The sequence below is a fragment of the Onychomys torridus genome, chromosome 12, assembly GCF_903995425.1.
Source record: "Onychomys torridus chromosome 12, mOncTor1.1, whole genome shotgun sequence".
In the NCBI taxonomy this organism is placed as follows: Eukaryota; Metazoa; Chordata; class Mammalia; order Rodentia; family Cricetidae; genus Onychomys; species Onychomys torridus.
This window is the reverse complement of record NC_050454.1, coordinates 34,484,950-34,501,025: the sequence shown is the minus strand read 5'-3', so window position 1 is coordinate 34,501,025 and position 16,076 is coordinate 34,484,950.

Here is a 16,076-nt window from a genome sequence, read left to right as displayed (position 1 = left end):
TTTTAAACAATGGCCATGGCAGGCTTCTTGATAGCTAGCTCTTATATCTTAAATTAACCCACTTCTATAAATCTATACTTTGCCACGTGGCTTGTGGCTTACCAGTACCTTTACATCTTGCTTCTCCTGGCTGTGGCTGGCAGCGTCTGCCTTGCCTCTCCTTTCTCTTCCTGTCTATCTGTTTGGATTTCCCATCTGCCTCTAAGCTGCCTTGCCATAGGCTAAACAGCTTTATTTATCAACCAGTCAGAGCAACACATGTTCACAGCATACAGAAAGACATCCACAGCTGATGAGGGTGATGAGAGCTAGACTCAGGTCTGTCTCTCCAGCCCCGTGAATGGCTGTTCTTGATTTTTGCCCCCATTGGATTGGACTGATCTGGCAATATGAAGAGAGGACAGGAGATTGGCAGCAGCAGCAGTGGCAGTACCACAGGGAGTGGTCCACAGGTGGTGGCAGCAGCAGTAAGAGTGTGGCTAAATGGTTCCAGAGTGTCCAGGAACAGAGGCAACGGGAAGTACAGATGAAGGAGATGGCAGAGGGGAGAGGAGCTAGATAGGAAGTTGCAGAAAGTTGAAGATGAAGGACTCCAGGCCCCACTTGCTCCAAGAGTTCGAGGGAGCTGCAAAACCGTAAGGGCCAAGGATCTGCTATCTAATGCCTGGGAGATATAACACTGGTGCTGACAATCATTGCTACTAAGAGCCAGGCAGTGTGCTGGCTGCCAAGTGCTGGGCCATTGGTGATCAAAGCCCAGAGCAATAAGCCTCTGTAAGACCCTAGTCTGTACAGACTGAAGCCATAAGCCTTTAGTTCTCAAGATTTGGAGTTAGAAGCCTTTAAGTATGTAATTACAACCCCAAGGTCTTTGGCATTTAAGGGCATAGGTCTTCCAATACAAAAAGAGTTCCTTTTGGTGTTCATGATTTTTATTACCCAGCTGATGCTGTGGGATGTTCTGTATGTTACGTGTGGTGTGTTGCTCTGATTGGGTAATAAATAAAAACATTGATTGGCCAGTAGCCAGGCAGGAAGTATAGGAGGGACAAAGAAAGGAGAATTGGGGGAAGTGGAAGGCAGAGGTGGAGAGACCTGCTAGCTGCCACCATGACAAGGGAGATGTAAGGTACCAGTAAGCCATGAGCCATGTGGCAAAGTATAGATTAATAGAAATGAGTTAATTTAAGATAGAAGAAGCAGATAACAAGAAGCCTGCCATGGCCATACAGTTTATAAGTAATATAAGTGTCTGAGTGATTATTTTATACGTGGGTTGTGGGACTGCGGGGGCTAGGTGGCGCCTGGAGAGAAGCTCTCCAGCTACAAGCTGATAAGTTTCTCCTCTCCTAACTAACACCATCCTTCACTTCCAACACCTCTTGTCTCCTTTTTGAAATGGTTTCAAGTATTTGTTAATATCTTTCTACCCCAGTCACTGAAGGTGCATTAATAGGTATGCAATTCCTTAACAGATTAATTTTTCTAGAGGTTCATGGATCCCCAGCAATCTCAAACAAATTTAAACAAGCTTTCAGAGTAGTCATTAAACTATCTGGTAACTGCTTCAGCAGAAACCTGGTAAATAAAGGGATGGCCATGAATGGCCCTTGCTGAAATAGGCTAGGTGCTGACCACCTCAGTGCTCCCTGTGACCTATTCCATGTAATGAAAAGAGGCTGTAAACCACTGTACACTTACCAGAACTAGGAAGAATAGATGCTTCCAGTCTCTGGAAAGAAGAGGGTGTGTGTCTGTACAGCGTGTTCTTTCTGTACCTCAGCACACTCGGTTGAATAACACAAGCAGTTTACTCTCTTCTGTCTCACTAAGGGCTGAATGTTCCAAGGTGTTGGTGATTTTCCTTTCGATGTGGAATCCTCAGAGTCCTTGTCCTTCACTGGCGTCTGGCAGCTTTGTCCTATGCTGCTCTGGCTTCCTGGCTCAGGAATATGTCTGTTTTCTGGGCTCATTGCTGAGTCTGCTGCTCTGTTGCTGGTTTTGAGTGCACCATTATACTTAATTAAGTGCACTTGATAGTGACTCTGACCCAGTAGGTGTGATTGGTATTAGGCAGCCATCCCAAGATGTCCAAGCTGTGCTTCTGGTCTCCTCCTCTCCACATCCTAAAATAAGACTCTTATCTCTTACTAAAGAAGTATGTTCACTTTTTCCTTCATGTATGCACTGACTCCTAGTTATCATTGGTATCCTAGTTAGCTCAGGCATTGCTAACCCCAAAACATCTACCAAGGTTAACAATTCCTCCTTTGTAGCCACAAGCCTCCCCCATATACTTCCATTCAAGAATTATGTGGTACACTGCCCTGAGTTGTGTGCATATTTTTCTCCCCTAACAGATAGTTCTCTGAAGGCAGAGGTCATTCCTATGCTTGTCATATAGAAGGCTGTGAATTTGTGGTGAAATTGTTCCTTTTAATTCTAGTTCAATCTATTCATTCTATTAAACATTTATTGACAACTTGCTCTACAACACGCATTATCCTTAGCACCCATTTTAATTCAGACCAATTCAATTCTACAAGGCATTTATTGGATTACTATTTTGTGTCAGACATTGGGCCAAGCCTGAGTATGAAGAAGTCTATTAGAATGTAGTCTATGAGATGAACTTCTTACACCCTACAGGTCCTTTGTGTATATATTTTGGCTTCTGGTTTATTGTTTTTATGGGACTTTGTGTGCAACAAGTGTGCAAACAAGGGGGTCTCTGCATCTATATCTGTTTCTAGTGCCTTTTCTTGGACTTTACTTTTTGGGTAAGTTGTGTTTTATAATTATTTCCCTTTGCATTGCTTTTTATGATTAGCAAAGTTGGCTATTTCCCATGCATTTCTTGACCAAGTCTTTACCTTATCTATGGAAATGATTAGGGTAGTAATATATACTTTATAGGAATATAGCAAGAATTAAGCAGCATGATGAATCAATTCCTTTATAACTTTATATATATCAACTATTGTAAGAAACCCCCCCAAATCCCTGTACATTCTTGGCATCTTGGGTTATCACCAACAGTTTACCAAATCGGAATGTTGGCAAAATTTTTAAATCAGGAGTGGTCCAAGTGATAGAGCTTGTTATCACACTAACAATTCTGAATTTGGTTAAAAATATATTGCATTAGGAAGTTGTGGCCAGATGTAGTCGTATACACCTATATACCTAATAGTCAGAATATGGAGGCAGAAAGATAAGAACATCAACATCATGTTTGGCTCCAGGAGAGTTTAAGGCCAATCTGAGCTACCTGGGATTCCATCTCAAAACAAGTAAGTTATTAAGTAGATGGCAACTATTAAATATACCTAGTAGGTTAGTGGTTATATTGGAAGTTGTATTATTCAGAGTTCTTTAGAGGAACAGAGCCTGTAGAATAATTATATGTTACAAAAGGAATCTATTAGATTGGTTTATCTGATACACAACGAATAGTCTAACAAATCTTTCTTTACCCTACAGATGCTGAGAACCCGACAGCTGCTTAGTCCATAAGACTGAGTGCCTTAGCAATTTCCATCTAGTGATGGAAGCCTGGAGTCTCCTGATTCTTGAGAGCCACTGATTTTCATCCCATGTTGGAAGGCTCAAGATGTGTTCCAATGCAGCAGTGGCAGCAACAGAGCAGTTACATTGACCAGTAAGAACAAAGACGGGCAGGAAAGAGTATCACCCCCCCCCCCCCCTACCCCACCTCCCACCCCCAGCTCAGACCTCTCATGTCTGGGTTACCAATGGAAGGTGCTGCCCACTCTGAAGGATGATTTACCCATCAGTTGATCTTTCCATGAAGCACCCTCAGAGACCTTCGAGAGGTTGGTCTTTAGTTTAATCCTAGATCCAATTAAGTTGATAACCAAAATCAACCATCGTGGTGGTTCTTGTCCAAAATAAAAATAAAAAAAAAAAAAGTCTACTGAATGATCAGGCAACAGGTAGGATATGAAGACTTCATACCTTTCCTCCCATTCTACCTATGGGATATATTTGGGTATTGCTTTTATAGTTAACCAATCCCAATTGAATCTTTGGGGACAAAAGGGCAATACTGACACAAATATGTTTTCTCAAGAAAACTATTCAGAGAACAGATGAACTTCATTCTCCTGGGTCCTGTATCCACTGAGGGGATGAGATTTACTTCTTACTATTAATGAAGAATTTTGAAATGTGCTTTTTCACAGTGTTGATCTACTTGCTTCAGAAATATTCAGAAAGACACATTGATGCAGCTGATGGTATTGCTGATACGTACAAGTGGAACCACAAAATAGTAACCATTTTTTTGTATACATAACCCATGTCTGAGCAGTCTTCTCTGGTGAATGCCCCACACCAAGTTTTGCTTACATTTCACTGACCTCCTATATATCGTCTGGCTATTATTATCTATAGAGAGAACCAGGAAGCATTTGTATCTGGAAACATCAATGTACCTTCTAAAATATGGGTTTTGCAAATAGAAAGAAAGAAGAAAATGGATATTGTTTTAGATGCCAGCACAGTTTGTCTCAACTATATCCAAAGGGCTAGAGGAAAAATTATGAGGGAGCAGGTCACACCCTCAATAGGCAGATAGTCCTCCAACAGTGAAAGAGACTTTGGAAATTCCTGACCCCGAGTGATATTTGGACAGTCAGTAAGGATAGAGAGCCCTTATTATGGAGGTTTGAGAAGAGACCATGATGTAGACACTGGTGTCTCTATTTAGAGAACAGTCATTAGCTGAATTTAATCAAGACTCCAGGAACTCTTTGGTACTTGGCAGATGTTTTGGCTCTTGATGATTCCTGATACTAATTTCCTATGTTTCAAACACACTGCTTTCTCTCACTGAGAGATATCTTATTCTTGTCTGTGGCAATACGGAATTACTCATCAGGTGTTGGCATCTTGTTAGGATTTCATAAGCCAATCCAATGAGCTTCGGGGACACACAAACCTTTGAGCTGGAGAAGATCAAAAGTAGCATGCCAAGAGATATGCCCTATTCGGGTTCCTTTAAGGTAACTTTGAGAATCCAGGGCTTAGTAACTCACAATTAATCCAGGAGCTGCTTCACGTTCGGCTACAGTGGAAAGACAACTCACCTGTTTCTTTAGAAAGCCAGACTTCTAGATTACCATAGTAATAATGCCATACAATGTGTAGAGTACAGTAGAAGCCAGACACTAGTAATGTGGGTGAAGGGTCATGATAGGAAACATGAGATTCATATGATAAGGGTATCTGGGAGAGCAACCTCAGGATGAGCTCACTGATGATGTGTGAGGAGAGTGAAGGGGGGACAATGGGAAGGCTCAATGCTGATTTGACCTTCAGGAGTGAGCTAATGGAGCTGCTACTAGGAACAGAGAAACTCAGCAAGCCTCCCTTTGGGGGTCACCGTGGGGATTCTGTGTTCTGTACTGTTCCTCTGTGTGTTTTGTGGAGGAGGTAGAAGCTGGTTAGAAAAGCTGAGAGTGGGTCTAGCTATTACAGTGTATAGTTATTAAAGTGCTTATTGTAAATCTCTTCCCTGCCACATAGTAAAAGATTTGAATTTTAAATTCACTGTCTCTGGGAAGTGTATAGAAATCAGTCTACATTAAAACGTCATCTACCTGAAGAGCCACAACTCTTCATCGCCTCAGGCCTTCCTGTTCCTGAGCCTATGGGTCACAACATCCAACCGTGAGATTAATGGGGCTTCATGCTTTCAAACATTTTTCCATACAAAGTTAAATAATATTATTTATTTTAAGTTAAGAGAAAAGCTGGTCAAATTATATCCCAGCCTTGCCAATTCAGCAGATCACTGTTGGAAAATTGCTATGTGGTAACTTTCCTGCGTCACTGAATTGTAATATGTTAACTTTGTGGAGTGAGGTCTGTTAACATTTGCTGAGACATTCCTAAGTGGTGAGGTATGTTTAGACAGGTTAAGATGTATGACTCCACTGATGAGCCTTCATGTTAATTCACTTTTTAAAGTTTTCTTTAACTCCTGGCAAGCTGGTGGTTAGGGAGGTGGGGGTCCCTATTTAAGTTGGTTCAAAGAATTGTTTCCTAAGGAACATCAGAATTGAAGTTGATTTCTTATTCTCTTTTCTTGTCTCATCTTCTGGTAGACCTCTTTCCACAGGCCACATAGAGGGAAAACAACTGTATGTTTAGCCTAAATACAAGTGTGCATATGTGTTATTTTTTCTGTGTCATCCTCAACAGCCAGAAAGTGCATCAGAATAATGTTTTCTTTTGGACATTCAATATGTGTGTGTGTGTGTGTGTGTGTGTGTGTGTGTGTGTGTGTGTGTGTGTGTCTGCAGGCTAGAGGTTGACAGATATATTCCATTCCTCAATCATTGTCTACCTTGTTTTTGAGACAGGATCTCTCTTGAGCCTATCGCTGGTTTACCTAGACCAGTGGGCCAGCAAGCCCCCGGGATTCTCCTGCTCTACTTCCCCAAGGCTGAGGTTACAGGTGTGTGCCGCTGCAGCTGCAACTGACTTTTATACTATACGTGTGTGCTTGGGATCTTTATGTTGTGTCTCAGACATTTACCAATGGAGACATCTCTCCATCCTGATATTTAACTTTTTGCTTAATAAGCAGCTCATGATCTCTTCCACTAAGGACCTATTGATAGTTGATGGCGAGTCATTTTTTTTAAATGTACCTAGTGGATCAACCACATTCCAGTGGATGGCCCCGCACATAGGAGTATATGATTAGTACAACTTAGACTCAGTGGGTTATTTTAAAAAATAAAAAGAGGATACAGAAATTGGGAGGGATAAAGAGGTGTGGTGTATCTGGGAAAAGGGAGAGGGAGGAGTAGGGGTGAATATGATAAAATATACTATATTAACTTCTCAAAGAATTAATAAAATATTATATTAAAAGAGTAATTCAACATTTTCTTCAAGTTTCTAGTATAATCAGCAGTGTTGAAATTCTTCAATATGTCATCCTAGATTCCATAATGCCATCTTACCAGTTCCTGCAAATCCTTCTATACTTACTTTTCTTTTTTTATTTTCGGTAAATGTTTTTTAATTTTTTTTTTTTTTTACTTCATATTCTTTGGTGTTTTGCCTGCATGTGTGTCTGTGTGAGGTTGCCAGGTCCTCTGTAACTGGAGTTACAGACAGTCGTGGGTTGCCATGTGTGTGATGGGAGTTGAACCTGGGGCCTCTGGAAATGCAGCCAGTACTCTTAACTGCTGAGCCATCTCTCCAGCCCTATTACTTTCTTCTCAAAAAGCTCTATCTTAGCTCCATTTTATCTCCATTCTTGTTTATTCAGACATATTTTACAGGTCATATATTCTCTCAAGCTTTTAAAGTGATTTTGGGGGCAGGAAGTTCTGTATATGAATTAATGGACTTAGTAGAATCTCCGATTCTCCCTCGTCTCTTTGTGGGAAGTGAGTTCAGGGTTGGTTATAAACATTTTGTTTTTTCTTTGGTTGTTGAAAAACTTAACTTTTTCCCATATTTTCTTAAGTGTCACCCATCATGGGAGCACACATGTCAGTAATCAAAACAAAGCAAAATAAAAAAGTGAAAGATAATTAGAATGCCGGATCTCCAAGACTTCTTTTGAGAGCTGTTGCCAGCTCCCATGGATCTCACCCTCCCTTCTGCCTGGACTTCCACAGATGCTGTAATCTCCATCCATCAAGTGGAGAAAAACCAGGTTGCTGTTTCTAGCTTGCAGCTACTCAAGCCAGAGTTTGGGAGGCCAATACTTCATCATTTTTCTGGCCTTCTTTTGATAAGCTTTAGTGATCAGCCAACAGCTTATCTTCCTTAATCTGGAAATAAAAATTTAAGTACCCCGGGCTCATGGTGCTTTAAGGCTTTGTTTCAAGGGAAGAACAGCACATTCCTCATCCCTAAATCTTTGCTTCTTTGGAAGGTGGCTTAGCTTTCTGGACTATGTTCTCATCTGTACGTTCTATCGAGGCACAGGTGATGGCTTCCCTGTGTCTCAGACAATCTGTACATTTCATTGCAGTGACCTAAGATTAACCACTCTCTCTTCACCTCTAGATCATGAAAATCCTCTTAGCTGATGTTTTTTTCCTGCCTCCAAAGAAGACGTTCACTGTGAACGAAATAGCATTTTGCTGTGAACAGCCTCTTCAGTCCTTTAGGTGGGTCTTATCTGCTTGCTCCCTTTCCCCCTCTATTTAATGTCACCTTTTGAGGCATGTTTGGAAAGGTGACTTGCTGGCATCCAGCAGCCACTTAGGAGGCAGAGACAGACAGCTGGGAAAGAAAGCATCATAGGTCTTAGATGTTTGCATGTAAAAACTTCACAGTCTTCTCTTTGCTCACTTTCTGCTTCCATATGTTCAGTTTAGGCAAAAACAAACAAAAACAAACCAAAAAAAAAAAAAAAGCAATGACGAATCTAGTTAGGCAAAATAGTAATAATAAGTAATAACATCTTGCTCACACCAGAGGACCTGTGAAGTGTGGGTGATAGTCTTTCCATATACTACTCTGGCTGATGGGCAGATGATTAGGATGGCTGATTCAGATGCTTTTAAATGAAATGAGCTATGATGGCTAATTCTAGATGACAGTTTATGGAGGGATGCTTGGTTGCCCTTTGGACCCTGAGACTTGACCCAGCAGCCTCTTGGGGGCTCTCAGTGCTTTAGCCTCAAACCGAGAATTAAATCCTTGGTTTCCCTGGTTCTCAGATTTGGGTGGAACCATGCTATGGAATTCTCTCGTTCTATATTATGCAGATGACCTATGGTAGGACAACTGGGCATCCATAATGTGAGCCAATTATCCTAAGAAATAAATTTACACTCTCTCTCTTTCTCCATCATCGGTGTTCCATTGTTTTTTGTCTATCCGAGAACTCTTACTAATACTGCTATGCCTTCCAGGAATCCTGTCCTGCTTCGGGGAGGCATAAAATTTCAGCATCCTTAGGGGAAGCTTACAAAATTCTAGGGATGACTACTCAGTCAACTTTAGAAGGCACATACAATTATTTTGTGATATCGAGCAGACAATAAATTAATATAGGTCTTCCTGGGTGATAACGTGAGCACACTCTGTAGCATGAATCTTAAATCTTAAAGAACATAAAGTTGGGTGGCTAGGGAGGTGGGGAGAAGGGGAGAATCTGGGAAGAATTGGGGGAAGGGGAAACATGATCCATCTATTTCAAAAGCAATCACGCTGTGTCAGTCACCCAAGTAGAGATATTCATTAAATTATCTCACGTTATCTTTAGATGGTGAGGTAGGTATTTTCTACACTTTACATATAGCTAACTTAGATTAAGGAGCTGGGTTAAGGTCCTTGATTTCCATAGGTTGATAGGCAGGTGTGGCTGTAAGGCTCTTGTAATTTCAATTTGTTTACTGCTGTCTTGGGAAACAGGGGTGATGGAGATGTGCAGATAAATAGCCCTGCAAGTGCAGAAACTCACACTTTGCTTCATAAGAACACTTCTAAATGGAAACCTGAATTCGAGGATACGTCTCAAAAATAGCCTTTCATCTCACAAACCCAGCTCAAGCCTTCCATCAGTTGCATAGAGACCCTGAGTACTGCAAACTGGAAGACATTGTGCTGTAATCTCTGCAAACAGAAGGGCACTTTCGGTGGTTTTCATCAGAACCTTTAGCCTGTAGGTGCTGGTGGTTTCTTCATTTTTCTCCTAATTCTTGATTTTCTCCAATAGAACTCAAGAGTCTTGGAGGAAAAAGACATTTTTTTTTTTTTTAAATTGATGGGTAGTGAGAAACAGCTACACTAAGTACATAGCAAATACCAGATCTACTGTGTATTTGCTGTTTGTTGAACCAGGCTGTTCTTACCACTGCTGTGTGTAACATGCAAATCCTGCTGTGTATATGGGATTTGTGGAGATCTCAGCTCAAAGCCAGCTGCAGGGCTTGGCTGGAACAAGGTGAGCTTGTGGTTTTGTGTGCATATTCATGACTGAAAGTCTTCAGGATTCCCCAGTGAAAGAGGGAGTGGCTGGGAACATCGATCACATTTTATCAACAATCGCTTCTCTGTCAGAAGCGCCATGTCCTGCACTTAGCCTTGAGGAGATCCTGGCAGCTTTGTTTTCTCACCTTGCCTGACATTTCTCTGGAAGAACTAGGCAAATGCTCCTTCTAGTCTTATTTTTCTGTTTGAAAATTTCCCACATCAACAAACCAAACCAAACAAAAAATCAAACCACTACTGTCACAAACAAAACAAATCGTAAATCAAATCCAATAATCCCAACGTGAGCATAGTCATAATTCTGTATCATTCCTGGTTGCAAAAGTTCTGTGAATGACATTTTCTTATTATCTGGCTGATTTATTAGTCAGATATGCTGACTCAGCTTTTACAGTATTTCTGTAAACTAATTCTATGTGTTGAGAGAATATGAACCCCATAAATCAAGTGTAAAGAAAATACAAATTTCAAAAATTCCAATAGTCACATGAGATGCTAAATTCATTCCAGATTTAAAGTACGTACCTTTCTACAGAATCATGACAGTATGGAATATGATTTTTATTTTACATCCACTTCTCTGTCCCTCTCTGTGAGTATGCATATGTGTGAGTGACTGTGTGAGTGTGTCTGTATGTGTGATTATGTGTGCAAATGCACATGCACATGTTTATACCATAGCACATATTTAGAAGTCAGAGGAAACCTGTAGTATTTGGTTCTCTCCTTTCACCAAGTGGGTTCTGGGGATTGACCTCAGGTCATCAGCCTTGATAGCAAGTGCCTTTACCTTCTGAGCCATCTCTCAAGTCCAAGAACTAGTTTTTTTTGTTTTTGTTTTTGATGTGTTATACTATATTTCATTTAAAATTGCTTTTAGAATGCTATAAATGGATGTAGAAATTGGTATGAGTAAGCTGAACCTTCTGAAAGTGGAGCATCTTTTGAGACAGGCCCTTATCTAGGACACTCACTCCCTTTAAATTACCATCCTCATCCTTAGAATTATGAACCAGGTCCCAGGCTAGAAATCACACGTCTTACTTAAGGGTTTCTATTGCTGTGAAGAGGCACCATGACCACACCAACTCCTATAAAGGAAAACATTTAATTGAGGTGGCCGCTGATCGTTTCAGAGGTTTAGTCCATTATCATCATGATGGAACATGGTGGTGTGCAGGTAGACGTGGTGCTGGAGAGGTAGCTCAGAGTTCTACATCTTGCAGACAACAGAAAGTGGATTGAGACACTGGGTGCTGCTTGAACATATATGAGAGCCCAAATGCCCACCTCTACAGTGACACACTTCCTCCAGCAAGGCCACACCTCCTAATAGTGCCATTTCCTTACTCCCTTTGGGGGCATTTTCTTTTAAACCACCACACCACTGGTGCTCATTTCTCAAATTGTAATTATTAGAACGTAAGTTGCACAAGCTTTTGGTTCCATAGTGACATTTGTGTAAGTGCATATGCTATAGTTCGGTCATGTCCACCTTCTCTTCTCTCTGTGACCTCTGCTCCAGGTCCTCTGTCCTCTCCCTCACCTACTTTCAGGAAGGATTTCGGGTACGTTTGAGAAACAATACCTAAGAGTGAAACCTGGGATTCCCTTGGTACAGGAAGTTGTTCCTATTTACCTCCCACCACAGGTGACTATTTTTGTACTGTGACAGGAATGGGCTTGTGGTCCCCACAGAGCTGGGAAATGACCAGCTCTCTGAAGGACCAGCTGTGCCTCATTCATCTGTGGACTTCCATGCAGAGTACAGAGTTTGGGCACATACTAAACTGGCATTACTCTACTTTTTCCATGAGAGCATTTTGAGAGCAATGTGAATTTGTCTTGTTTGGGCACTGGTGAGTCTGGAAGCAGATTTTGATGCACTTCATGTCTATAACTTTTTTTTCTGCAATTTTAAAAAAAGTTTTATTTATTTATTATGTATACCGTGTGTTCCATCTGCATGTATGCCTGCAGGCTAGAAGAGGGCCCTAGATCTCATTACAGATGGTTGTGAGCCACCATGTGGTTGCTGGGAATGGAACTCAGAACCTTTGGAAGAGCAGCCAGTGCTCTTAACCACTGAGCTATCTCTCCAGCCCCATGATTTTGTTTTTTAATACTTATTTATATGCTGTGTTATAAAAATGATTTTTAGTTGTTATGTATGTATGTATGTATGTATGTATGTATGTATGTATGTATTTAAAGAGCAATGAAAGGGTCTGGAGAGATGGATGGTTTGGTATTTGGGAGCATTTGCAGCTTGTACAGGGACCCAGGTTAGGTCCCCAACACCCACATCCTGCAGTTTATAATAGCCTGTAACTCCAGTTCCAGGGAATCTCACATCCTTTTCTGGGTTCCATGAGTATTGAATGAATGTGGTATACATATAGGTTAGCAGGTATACACACACACACACACACACACACACACACACACACACAGAGAGAGAGAGAGAGAGAGAGAGAGAGAGAGAGAGAGAGAGAGAGAGAGAGAGAATAAAATAAAGGAGAATCAAAACTTTGAAAAGATACTCCAAATTTCTTCTGCTTCCTCGAACATTCTGCTGGATGGCCATCATATTCCCAGAAGCTCAAATCCCTCAGATTTAAAAGTAATTAAAAAAAATTACCAACAAAAGTTGTTGAATGAAAAAAAAAATGATAGAAACAAGAGGTGAGATGGAACATCGAGGTTAGGAATGCAGTTTTCTTTGTCATTCAAACAGTTCTCCTTTAATTTCCTTTACAGTTATTCTCTCAGCATTTACTTTTCAAGATTATCTTTATTATGTCCGTGTGCTTACTGTCCATACTAATAGGGTTCACTGGAGTATTTCAATCTCTTTACACAATCTGCACTGACCAAATCAAGGTAATCAACCTTTTTTCTTCATATCATTTCCTTGTGTTTCGAGCCTACAAGCTCCTCTCCTTGGATCAATACATAACAGGTTGTTGTGAGACAGTCGTACTGCCGTGCTGTGCAATGTGAAAGGCTGTTCCTTCAGTTGCCTATTGGCACTTATCTGGCCTCCTCATGTCAGCTCCCTGTTCCTTCTCACACTCCAGTCACCACTAATCTATATTCAGGTTGTTTCTGCTTTAGTTTCTACACAGGAGAGGGAACATACAGTACTTCCTAAGTCTGCCTTATTTTATTAACGGGATGTGCTCCATCCATCATCCATTTTGCTGTGAACGACAGGATCTCACTCTTCTTTCTCCCAGTTTTTACTTATAGGGACAAGTAAGGAAATTAAAAAAAAAAAAAAAACCAAAAAAACTATTATCTTTTAAACAAAGATAACTCACTTTGTTCTTTAAAGATTAGTTTCAGACTCTAGCCAACAGAAAACATTTCTCATCTACTCCCTCCAAACACATATATAACTCCCTACAGACTGTCATCAAACCATCCAAAAGTGGGCACCTGTTACAACCAATGACAAATGTTAACATCATTATCAAGTACAGGCGACGCTTACATTGTTTCCTTTATTATGTTGTACTTATGAGTAACAGCAAATATGTAATGATATAAATCTACCTCTAAAATGTCATAAAAAGAAATAGCATTGCCCAGTGCAGCTCCACCTATCCACTTCCCTCTTCAAACCTCAGGCAGCCAAAAATCTTTTCACTGCTTCTATAATTTTACTTTTTCCGAGAACGGCATCCATTTGGATGGACTTGTATACACCTTTATGGCTAGCTTCTCTCACTTAGCAATATGCACTTGAGAGTCCCCTATGTCTTTGTTAGTGTTTTTGCTTTTATTACTGATGGATATTCCATTGTTCATATGTACTATAAATTATTTATCTGTTCTCCTCTGAAGGGCATCTTGGCTACCTTCAATGTTTGGTAGCTGTGAATAAAGCAGAAACAAACAACTCAATACCACTTTAACTTTTCTTCTCCACTTTACAAAGGATCCCTCAGTGAAAACAGGTGTTTGGGTGTGGTTTGTGCCTAATCCAGGGTCTGGAAGGAATCTTCTGCTGTACGGGAGTCTCCTTCACTAATGATTAGTTTTTCTTTAACAACATTATTATATAGAACTTTTTGCAATGATGGAAATATTCTATTTTCTGAGCTATTCAATATCATACACACCAGTTATATATATATATATGAAACAAGTGGTGAAAATAAGGCTAATATGACCCAGTAATATTTTTTAATCAACAAAAATCATATAATTTTGAATAATGGGATGTCAATAGTGGTCCCTGTATTGGACAATGCAAGTTTATAATGTAGGACAAATTACTTATCAGATAACTCATATAGTCTAGCCGGAGTTCAGTATTAGTCTAAGAGAATCACCATTTCTGAAATAACTGGGTTTCTTGCCCACTCTTTGCTCACTCTTTTATTTTTAACATTCTTATTATTAAGAAAATTTTTATTCATTTTACATACCAACCACAGATCCCACTCTCTTCCCTTCTCCTGCTCACTTGGTTTTTAATTACAAGTTCTCACCTCTAGACCTTTCTACAATTTCATCCCTCATAATTTGTGATACATGGCCGACAATAATCTCATGTAATCAGTTTATATCAGCAAGTTGTTTTCATACCCTGGGATAATTGAATCTGGTGATAAAATTTCTTTCAAAGAAAATTGGTTTCCTTTCCTCTAACAAGGTTTATCTGAATCTTTCATTATGAACACCCTTCTCCTTGATAGAAAAAAATTAAGCAAAATGAAGGCTAGATAATTTCGTGCTGCATATTTCACTCTTGGTATTACTGTCATCTTTATCAGAGCCTGGTCTTTGCCTGTCTCTTGCTATCAAAAGCTGGTGTAGCTAACACTGCATTTTCGGTTACCGGTAACAAGCTTTGGCTCAAGCTGGTAATGCTTCTTTCAACAAGCATTTTTGAGTTTGTGTACTTGGGCTTACACTCCTGGATATCCATCTAGAATCATTGGCTTTTTATTTCTCTCCAGTATTTTGTGCGATTTAAAAGTTTAAATTTAATAGGAACACATGTAGCTGTGTGTCTTCTTTAACTCCGGCTCCCTTTGCGGCTCTGGGAATCTCAATACATCAGGTTTTCGCTTAGTTCAACTTCACCAGGAGTGGTGACTGACCCCTCAGAGCCAAGTCTTGAGCCAGGGCTTGGAATTCTCAGATGATTAAAATACCGACTTTGCCATCAAAGTGCAGTTTAAATAATGTAAGTGTCTGTATGTTTACGTTATAAGTGAGCTACGGCACTGCCGGGGCTTGGCGGGACCCGGAGAGAAAAACTCTAGCTACATCAGAGGATTTACATGATATCAAGAAAATCAGTCTCATGACTTATATTCCACAAGCTACGTGTCATGTGGTATTTGCTCAATAACTGCATTCATATCTCCTAGGGGAGTGTATGGGCAGGGCAGAGTTAGTTATCCTTGCAGACCCTGATGGACAGAGTAGGAATGCTCCGAACAGTCAGGGAAGTCTGTTGAAAACAGAAAAAACAAAACAAAACAGGATGCAGAGTTTGTAGGACAGAGAAAGGTGCTGCTATGGTAGAATGACTCAATGGAACAGAGGTCAGGAGAGGGTATGCTCTGGAACTCAGGGCTGTTCCCGAAGCTGCAGCAGGGAACTGGCTTCTTGGAGGAGCGTGACGAGATAAGGACGGCGTTTAGGAGAGGCTCAGTGTTAGACTAAGGAGTTTGGATGTCGTGAATAAAATGAGGTGGAAGGTGCTGGAAGAGAGGAGGTAAATGACTGGAATCCTATGACCCACTTAGGACGTGTTGACTCCAGAAGGCTCGTGCAGGCAGGAGCAGTGATTAGTCAGGAGGAAGAGACGGGAACCAGAGTCCTGCACAGGAGCAGGGCAGACAGTTCAGATGGATGGGATTGGATAACCGATGGCTGTGGGGCAGGAAGAGGCTGGAATGTGACTCACCGGAGGCTGACTCAGCGGCCTCAGAGGGTTGTGCTGCTTCCCTTGCTGTCCACTGTTTTTGTTTAGTCACTTTCCCTTTAGGGTCTCGGTGTGAGGTCATGTCTGTCCCTTCTCTGCAGACATTTTCCCAGTGGCTGATGTGAGTTAACTGTAG